This window comes from Taudactylus pleione, unplaced genomic scaffold (genome assembly GCF_031769625.1).
Source record: "Taudactylus pleione unplaced genomic scaffold, aTauple2 ptg000398l, whole genome shotgun sequence".
Taxonomy (NCBI): Eukaryota; Metazoa; Chordata; class Amphibia; order Anura; family Myobatrachidae; genus Taudactylus; species Taudactylus pleione.
In genome coordinates, this window is record NW_028284800.1 from 958,453 (window position 1) to 969,216 (window position 10,764).

At 45.5% G+C, this 10,764-nt stretch overlaps 1 pseudogene across 1 annotated transcript in view; it reads left to right on the forward strand.

The window, feature by feature from the left end:
- The window catches only part of LOC148506661 (cryptochrome DASH-like), a 57,812-nt pseudogene extending 49,959 nt beyond the window's left edge, over positions 1 to 7,853 (forward strand). The window contains exons 14-15 of the transcript XR_015869759.1: positions 3,253 to 3,429; positions 4,881 to 7,853. The product of XR_015869759.1 is annotated as a cryptochrome DASH-like (transcript). The remainder of the gene's footprint in view (positions 1 to 3,252; positions 3,430 to 4,880) is intronic.
- Positions 7,854 to 10,764: the final 2,911 nt, after the last annotated feature.

Here is a 10,764-nt window from a genome sequence, read left to right on the forward strand (position 1 = left end):
GGACCATCTAACTGTCCCTGTGGTAGCTCCCCCTATGGGATGGCCACAGCAGGTACTCCCTGCAAATCCTTTGCCTCCCCCATGGGAAGACATACTTTCTACCTCAGTGCAGATTATGGCGGATACCTCCTACAGCTTTTTTAGCAAATACTGCTAAAAGAGAGACCCTTACCTAGTAAAGCTACTAAGCATGCTGTGTTATCTTCCCAGTCCACCCAGCTATCAGATTCTAATGTATCATCTGGGGAGGCAGAAGACGCAGACCCCTCTCACTCTGACTCCCATTCGGGAGACAAGGAACCCCCCCTCTAAATTGAATATATCTGCACTTGTAAGAGCTGTAAAATCTATTCTTCAAATAGAAGAGACAGAAACTGCTCCTAAGGCAAAACCGCCATTCTTTAAATGACAACAGGTAATTTTACCAGAATTCCCTCACTCTAATCAGCTATCTGATCATATGAGTGAGGCGTGGAAATGCCCAGTAAAAGATTTCAGCTGCCTAAAGGTGGATACACACCTGACAGATATATCTGCAGGTGTGTTCATATACACTGAACGGCCATCATCTGTCTTGATGCGGGTTCCGGCGGGCGGTGGGCATGTGCCACCCCCCTCCTCTGCAGACCGCCCGTGCACACCTGCCAGTGGACAGATATGTCTGCAGACATATCTGTCCATCAGCTGTGCAGCACAGCCAATGTGATATGTCGGTGAGCGCCGACGTTCACCGACATAACGCGGGTACACACTGCCCGACGGGCAGCAGATACATTGGCCGATCAATTTATCGGCCAATGTATCTGCCAGTGTGTACCTAGCTTATGCGTTTTAAGTTCCTTTTACCATCTTCCCGCTACTGATTCTACTAGATGGTAAGTTCTCCCAGCAGTGGATTCCCACGTGACACGTCTGGTTAAAAATGCTACCTTACCTATCCATACTGCAACCTCCTTAAAGGAGACTACGGATAGAAGGATGGAAGGTTGTCTAAAATCTATATACTCTCTTACAGGAGCTATTGCTTGTCTTGCTAGGGCTACGGTCTGGGTGGCTAAGGCCATTGAGAGTTGGGCAGAGGCCCTAGAATAAACAATTCCCTGATGCTTCGAAGGTACAGCTGTCCTACATATCTCACATTAGAGATGCAGCCTCCTATTTGAGTGAAGCAGCCATGGATACGGCACTCCTAGCCTACAAGGCATCTGCCACTTCTGTAGTAGCCCGCCGTATTGTTTGGCTCCGGAGCCAGGACCAGGGACCCCAACGTGGCATTCGTGGATTTTTTTCTGTGAGGTGGACCTTACAATTGGCGTACCTCTTCCCTCTAATATCCCTTCTTCCTCAAGTTCTTCAGAAATTCAAACAAGAAGGGGGCTCAGTCCTGTTGGTAACTCCGGCTCGGCCCAGACGCCATTGGTACTCCAACCTTCAAAGTCTCCCCATAAATGTTCCTCTTCAACTTTCTCTATGACCAGACCTGTTATCTCAGGGTTCCTGTCTACATCCAGTCCTGGCCCGCCTGTCTTTAACTGCTTGGCTCTTGAGACATCCCTCCTAAGGTCTAAGGGATTTTCTAGCTCTGTGGTCCAGAACATGATCAGAGCTCGTAAACCGGCCTCTGCCATGATTTATCACCAGGTATGGCATACATACATTATTTCCAGTGGTGTGCTTCTAGAAGCTATGATCCTCAAGTTTTTAAGGTTTCTAGAATACTTGCCTATCTTCAGGCTGGATTGGATCTTGGCCTAGCATCTCTAAAGGTGTATGTCTCTGCTCTGTCCATCTGGTTCCACCGCAGAATTGCTCCTCCACTGGATGTTCATGCCTTCCTGCAGGGTGTTCTACGTATACAACCTCCCTTTGTCCCTCCTGTGGCTCCGTGGGATTTGTCAGTGGTTCTCCACGCACTTCAGGAACCTCCATTTGAACCCTTGGAATCAGTAGATGTCTAGTGGTTCACTGCGAATGCTGTTTCTTTTGGCTATAGCATCTGCCCTGTAGGGTATCTGATTTAGGGGCGCCTTGATGTCGCACCCCATTTTTATTCTTTCTTTCCAGACAGGGCTGTTCTTCGATCGCGCCTAGGCTTCCTTCCACAGGTGGTTTCTCGTTTCCACATTAATGTGGAAATTCTGGTTCCGACCTTTCAATTAACAGACCTCCAAGCAGATGAGGTCTCTTTAATGTGGTCCGTGCTCTAAAGATCTATGTGGACCGCACTAGTTCCAACCGGAAATCAGACTCCCTCTTCATCTTATATGGATTCCATAAGAAGCGATGGCCAGCTAACAAACAGACTCTGGCCAGAAGGATTTGCATGACCATCTCACAGGCTTACGCGCAGACTGGCCTTCCTGTGCCAGCTACAGTATCTGCTCATTCTACTCGCTCTTTCGGTCCCTCGTAGGCATCCCAGCGTGGCGCCTCTGCTGAACAACTATGCAAGGCAGCTACATGGTCCTCTGTACGCAACTTTCTTAGGTTCTATGCCTTTGATACATTTACATCTCAGGATGCTTCCTTCGGGAACAGGATTCTCTTCTTCTTGAACAACTGCTTAGGGACATCCCCATTGTCTCCCTGTGGAGCCCTATGGACACTGAAGAAGAAGAAAAGGAGAGTTCTGGTTAAACTTACCCTTGTTAACTCTCTCTCTTTGAAGTCCACAGGGCACCCGCCCTGACACACCTGGCCTCTATGGGTTTCTTTTCTTGGTTACTTGTTTCCTTCTCTGTCTAAGTGTGATTCTTCAGTGTACCGGTCTTCCTTCTCTCCTATCCTGCTCCTGCCTTGGGCTTGTTAACAAAACTGAGTTGCCCTCAGGCTGTGGGTGGGGTATAGGGGGAAGGACCGGAGCATCCTGGAATTGAAAAGCTTTGCTGTTGGTGGCCGGTCCCTCAAGTCCCACCTACACACCATTGTCTCCCTGTGGACCCTATGGACTTCGAAGAAAGAGTTAACAAGAGTAAGTTTTACCATAACTCTCCATTTTTTGTGTACCATTTTTAGTTTGCACTGTATGTTTTTAGGTTTTGAATGAATCTTTGCAATTCTCAATTGTTTGTGTAACAGGAGCTGAAGTTATTATCATGAAACCAGTTTTGCTCCCAACCATTCAACTGCTGGTTGTGTTCTGAGATAGTCATGCAGTGTCTATGCATCTGCTTATGCCTGTGATTAGCTGTCAGAATCCCAAGTTATTTTGTAAAGTGGTGATTTGTGTTTCACGCTCCCTCTCTATAAAAGGGTGATTACATCCAACTATGGGTTCCAGAACTGCAGCAGATTAAAGGGGGAGACGCGCACACACCTTGAGCACTGACCAATGCCTCACTAGCACATGCTAATGTAACTCTTGGAGAGACATACCCACTTCCAATTGTCATGGCTCCAGAATGGAGTAGACACATCAACCAGAGAGCGGTAAGTTCTTCTGCAGAACTCGCACTCTTGTTACAAGTGTGGATAATATCTATAAGGCTCTAATAATTTTACCTTTTATAAGTGATGCTGTCTAATGACCACACTGTAGTATAACTTATGTGTTAAGAGGAACAGTATATTATTATTATAATTATTATAGTTGTTTTATATGGTTCTACAATGTTCCACGCACCAGTGAGGAATATAGAACAGTGTTTGTTTCTCAAACCCGGTCCTCGTGGAACCCTAACATTGCTTTCCAGATCATCTAGCTGGAGCATAGGTGTCAATTGACTAACCCAGTCGATCTAAAGATCGTACTAATTATTCCTGAGGCTAAGTTGAATTCACTCACTGTTAGAGTTCCATGAGGACTGGGTTTGAGAAACACTGATATAGAATACATAAAAAGGGACCATACAATCTGAAGACTGTAATCTTGTCTGTCTGTTTTTAACCAGTCTAGTAAAGAGAAGTGACATATGACGGATCACCACAGTCAGCCTCCTGCTCATATTTACCAATAGTAGTAAATATGACATTGGCATTTCTAGAGAGGGGGCCCGTGTGCAGTCTCTGACACGGGCCCCCTCCTCTCCGGCCGGCTGCGCACTCAGCAGTGCGCGGCTAGCGCCGCATTTAGACTCTGGGCACTAGAGTGTGCCCAGAGTCTATAGCGCATACACAGGTCACCGGGAAAATGGCTGCTGCGGCCATTTTCCCTGTATGCATACGCAAACGATGGAAAAATGGCCGTGGGACTCCAGAGAGGTAAGTTTTATGGGTGCAGGGTGTATGGCGCCCCCTGGACCCCCTGCCCCGTACACCATGCACCTACTATAAATACGCCCCTGAAATATGAGTAGTAAGCAAAGCAGCGTGTGACTACTGAACATGTAAACCGTGCAGGGAGGAGAGCCTGGAGGCAGCTTAATTGCTCAGGGAGCGCTGGGCACACCTCCAGAGTGACTAAAATGGGGGATGTGGCTCAAAGCCATGCCTGCTCCCCAAGACCACGGCCCCACACACGGCACGCCATAGGTGGGGTACCGCTTTGGAAAGTAAATTAGTTAGGAGGCATGTAATCAGTTTACACTAGAAGAAGAAAAAAAAAAAAGAAAAAAAATCTTAATTTTGTTTTATTTCATTTTTGTGCTGTTTTATATAAGTGAACTTCCTCCTACAAGATCATTTGCAAGCATTCTCCCACCCCATATTGTGCTAGAGATTTGTAGACTAGTCATCTGGACCATAACTAGAAATATCTGGTACCCATAGGATGCATGTTTCTCCTTGATTATAAATCAGCATTGTCACCCCCTTTTTATTAATATAGCAACACTGCTGCTCCTAATAATACATTTATTGTGTCATTTACGTCAAATTTACTTCTTTGAACTAATGGTTTTCTCTTAATTCTTTTTTAAGTTTGTCTTTTTATTCTTTTAAAGGCTAGTGGTGTACACCTGGATGGGAGAGGAAAAGGCTCATCTAACATGCCTAAACAACAAGAACCGAGGGATAGATTTCTACTTTTCTCGAAATAAAAACATGTGATTTCAGTATTGGATGTAACTGGGATAATGCAATACTTTCCTTTATGAAGAGTGAACTGGAATTGAAACAAGCTTGTATGAGTATATGGACATGGGTGTCTGATATAAGTTATGTACCTGACAGGCAATATACACAGCAGAAGAGGGCAATATACGATAATAAATACCCTCCAGATACGCCAATCTGAGAATAGCCGCCCCGTGACCTTTACAGGTTACCTCAGCACGTGTGATTAACTAAACCTGGTAAATGCCGCCAGCAAAGGGGAACTTTATTGTTAAAACACGAGGTAAGCCTTTGCCCTTACCTGCCCATACAATTATGCACACTTAGTAAAAATAGGAAACCAGGGCCATATGATGCCTTGGGTCACAAAAAAAACACAGATCCAGAACTAGAATTAATGTTTAATTCAAGAATATCTTCAAAGCTTATGTACAAAAAGTTACAAGGAATATAATAATGTTAAAAAAAAAATAATCACACAGTTACTCACACTTTCCAGAAAATCAAATCAAATAATAAAAGGGGAGAAACTAACCATTCAGACTGGATTCAGTATGAATGGCTGACTGTTCTAATCCCGACAGCGGCAGCCCGTCAGAGGAGGAAATCCCGATTGTCCTTAGGGTAAGTATAACTAACCTAATTCCCCCCCCTAAACCTCCCTTAGGGGTGCCTAATCCTTACCTCCCCCCCAAGTACCTAAACCTAATCCCCCCCTAAGTGCCTAAACCTAACCCCCCCCTTCCCCGCAGCCTGCACCTAAGTTACCCGGGGGGTGCCTAACCCTAACCCCCCCTTACCCTAGCCTAAACCTAACCTCACGTGGGGGTGCCTAACCCTAAGTCACCCCCGGGAGCCCCTAACCTAACCCTCTCCCTTCCCCCCGTGGCTGTCCACGCCCGGCTTACCTTCAACCGGTAAGCCGGGTGTCGGGCTCCCAGCGTAGGTCTAATGACAGGCGTCAGGATATCGACGGCTGTCATTAGTGCCTTGCCGGGATTAGACAGCCGGGAAGCCGGCGGTCGGGATTACGTCCGTCGGATTCCCGACTGCTTCCCATTCAGATCACATTGAATTAAATGGTTCTGGGATGAGGCCTTCCCAGTGACGAATTAGGGGGTCATCTGTATCCTTTGATAGCCTCATGCAGGATGAACAATGGGCCAGGGTTGACTTGCATATTAATGCCTGCTTTTCCAGGCACCCCACTCGCGCCCTCCCTGGGGATGATTTTAACCCTTTTCAGCTCAGAGTAAGTTGTTTAGCTGGCTGAAGCTCAGGGTTTCCTAGCCACTTCAACAGGGGTTCTTTAATTACACATTCAGCACTATGTGAAGTTTGGGAAACAGGCCTGGGTCAATAAACGTGCCCAGTGACTAGGTGAAGAGATTGACACCTCCGGATACCGAGTGTCTCCCTGGTCCAGCCATTCTTTTGATCACTGTCCCCAAACAGAACACAGGGCTCTTAAGAACTGTTTTAGGAAGGGTCTGGCCAGCTGTCATATTCCACAGACCTATTTCTTTTATGCCATATACAGTGAGACAGGTTTATGACTGATTCAGGAAGACAGACCTTGCAACCTCTTGCCCGGCTTCAAAGGTTTTGTCACCTTTCCACACACCAGACCTGGGCCTGATTCAGAGCCTGCTATTTTGAGTGACAGAATGAGGCGTATGTGGGTGGTAACAGGGGAAGGTGCTTGAAAACGGGGAGTGGAGATCCGAACGCAGGCGTGCTTAAAGGTCAAAACGGGCATTTTAAGGGTGTGCATAATTAATACAGCAGCGTCATTGACCACGTCACTGGGTTATTTTATAGCCAGAACTGCTCGCAAGATTGTGGTAGCAAAAACCAACCACAAGAATAGCGAGCAGTTCATACGCTGGTCGATGTACTCGATTAATCTAATAAATAGAGGACATGATGTAGGATGCGAGCGGCCAGGGGGCGTATTTATCAAAAAACGACCGCAAGTTCTGTTCGCTCGTTCAGACATAGAGGCGTGAACAGACCGCAAAGAGCGAACGGTTCATTTGAATAGACACCCCTATTTTCTGGACGAACGACCGCAAATAGCGTCCGGCTCTGACTCAGGCCCACAGACCCTTACAAGGATTCTTACATACAACTGTACAAGAGGGAAAAATACATGTTATTACCAATACAATATAATTTGCAATTATGCTCATTCTAATGTGAAATGAGCTTTTCCACTACACAGATCATAAATAATAGGAAGAAATAAAAACCTAGAAAATGCCTTAAACACATAAAATCTATTTTCTGCAGACCTCAAATAGATTGAAAATACGATCGGTGCCGAAAACTGCAGTGTATAGGAACCAAAATATGGTATGGTGCGTTGACTACTACTAACAACTGAACTGCTAATCACCATATTTCTTCATACATCTTTTGTACTTCATCTCTGAAAATTACTCTTCAGCAGAGGAATTAGCAGTCTTTGTGCGTGCTGTTACATAGTTTTTTTGTTTTAGTTTTACAAGTCTCTGTCGCTACATACAAATTGATTAAAGTGGTTAAAATCACTGTAACATACACAGGGCAAAATAGCTAAAAGGTCATGTCTACTGCTGAGGTCAGTCATTTCTCGAGCCACAGTCACTACCCCTTGCTGCCTGTGAGTATGATCGGCAGGTGACCGAGCACACAGGCAGATAGCAGCCATATGCTGACCAGTTTTACCAAAAGCCTGATCGTTATCTTGGTGATTTTGGTCGGCTAAATCTCAGGTGTAAAGACTATTTTGTTGCTATACTTATTCTGATCCTTGGCAAATTTGCCTAAATCTGCTATTTACACATATGTGACTGTCAAGGCAGCGTGTTTTAGTGAAATAAATTCAGCACTTTTAATTTGTGAAGTGGTCTTTCTGTGTTTAAGTTAAACATGATCAGCTCTAAAACTGCTGCGAAAAGTCAGTAATGTGCAGGTGACTTACATGAGGTGACTTACATGAGTGCTATGATCTAGTTTAAAAACACTCTGAGCTTTGTACTCTGTATTTTTTATTTTTTTTTGACACATAGGTTTAGTTAATATTAAAAGGAAAATCCACCCATGCTAGGTATGTAAAAGCTAATTCCATCTACAGGGAAAACAATTACCATTACCTACACCAAAGCAGTGAAAATGATATGCCATGTGTTCTATGTACTTTGCAAAAAAAGGAAAAACATTTTTTTTATACTACCTCCATTTATTTTCAAATTGAGCCCTTCTAGTTCTGGACATGACATTAGGAACTGGGGTTCACTTCTACTTAGAGATGATGTTCACAACTTCACACCAAAATCAATCAAGTTCTAGAAGATTTCTGCGAACATAATGACACTCAGCACACCTCACACCATTATTTGGGAGGCCCTTAAGGCTACTCTCCAAGGCCACTTCCTGCAAATATATCCTCCACTCATAAGAAGGTGGAACGACAACAAATTGTCACCCTTGAGTCCCGTGTTGCCCACCTTGCATCCATATGTCAGTGTTTTCCTAAAGCTGGGTACACACTTGATGATATGTCGCCCAATCTGGCGGATCAGGCCGCCATATCGTCCACATCAACCAGTGTATACCCACTATGTCGCTGACTATAAGCGTTCCCGCGAGTCGGCAGTGACATCCTGCATGCCGGTCCGGCGGGGGATATCGTTAGCAGGGGCCATGCTACCAAATGCAGCATGGCCCCCACCGTTGTTCTGTCACTGCCGGCATTACACACTTGCAGAATACAACACCCCCGCCGGGTTCTGCCGATTGCTCAGAAGCCAGCTTACTCAGCTCAAGGTTCTATGAGCGTGGCGACAAGGCCGATGCTATCCTTGTGCACAAGCTCAGGGCTAAGCGCACTAAAAATCGGATTCTTGCTGTTAAAGATCCCTCAGGTATATTATTCTATGACCCTCAGCCTATAGCAGATAGCTTTTGCGACTTCTATCCATTGCTCTACAACCTTCACACTTGTGACCTCTCCCCCCATGCTGTTTTTAGCCATCTGTGATTACCTTTCCTCTTGTGACTTGCTGCGCCTGTCGGCCTCCTAGCTCTCATCTTTAAACATAGAAATTACTGCTGAGGAGTTGTCTGAAGCGGTGAAATCCCTCAAGTCGTCTGCTGCTCATGGCCCTGACGGCTATTTGGCCCCTTTATATAAGGGATTTCTTACCTCTCTCCCTACTATTGGATCTTTACAATGCAATTCTTACTGGTCGGAAATTTGATGAGGCCACCACCAGGGCGGAAATAGTGGTTATTCACTAGGAAGGGTGCAATCCTACTCTATGCTAATTACAGGCCCATATCTCTCCTAAACGTGGATTTGAAAATCTTTGCAAAGATCTTGGCCACTCGTTTTGGGAAGATTATTCCTCATTCATGCATTTAAACCAAGTGGGCTTGTCTCTGGCCGTCAAGCCTCTGACAACACTCGCAAGTTTACAGACCATATACATGTTGTCATTGAGAGATCTCTTTCTACCCTGGTAGTGGCATTGGATGTAGAAAAGGCGTATGACGGGGCCGATTGGACCTTTATGAGTTTAACCCTTCAGGCTTTTGTAAAGGGGGGGGGGGATTTGTACTGTGTGGCATAGTGTGTAAATGGGGGGGGGATTTGTACTGTGTGGCATTATGTGTAATGGGGGGATTTGTACTGTGGGCATAATGTAGAAGGGGCATTACTACTGTGTATAATGTGTATAAGGGACACTACTATGTCATTTAATGTGAATAAGGGGCACTACTGTGTGGCGTAATGTGAATTGGGGTACTACAGTGTGGCTACGCTCTTTCCTTAAGAGACCACACCCCTTTTTAGTCGGCGCACCTACGATGCGCACTATCCCTGTTTACGATATGGGGGTGGGCACCAATGCTATTTTTGGCACAGGGTACCAAAATGTCTAGTTACGGCTCTGCTTAGGGGTATACCATAGGGCAGTGGTTCTCAAACTCTGTCCCCAGGACCCCACACAGTACATGTTTTCCAGGTCCCCCAGCAGGTGAACAGGTGTAGTCATTACTCACTGACCCATTTTAAAAGTTTCACAGGTGGAGCTAATTATTTCACTTGTGAATCTGTGAGGAGACTTAGAACACATGCACCGTTTGGGGTCCTGAGGACCGAGTTTGAGAACGTGTGCCATAGGGTACATATGTATGCACATGTTCACGGTAATTTTGTCCTTGAACACCTTTGAGTGCCAGAATTTATTGATTACTACATGCATGGGTTCATCCAAATCCCAATGTAGGGCACCTGAGCACAATACTCTTATCTATACCAGAGTGAGGGCTAGAATATTGGACTGAATGCCAGAACAGCTCTGACCCTTAGAGGCATGGACTCCACACGACCTCTGAAGGTGGCCTGTGGTATCTAGCTCCAAGACATTAGCAGCAGACCCTTTTTAGTCCTGTAAGTTTTGCGATGAGTCTTTCATGGCTCAGGCTTGTTTCTCAGCACAGCCCAAAGATGCCCGATTTGTTTGAGATGTGGGTAATTTGGAGGCCAAGGCAAGACCTTGAACTCTTGGTCATGTTCCTCTCACCATTCCTAAAAGAGGCCACTGTCATCTGAATACTGTTGCCTTAAAGAGGTGTACTTGATCTGCAACAAAGTTCAGGTAGGTGGTACTGTACGTGTCAAAGTAACATCCACATGAATGCTAAGACCCAAGGTTTTCCAGCTGAACATTGCCCAGAGCATCACATTACCTCTGCCAGCTTGCCTTCTTAGCATAGTGCATC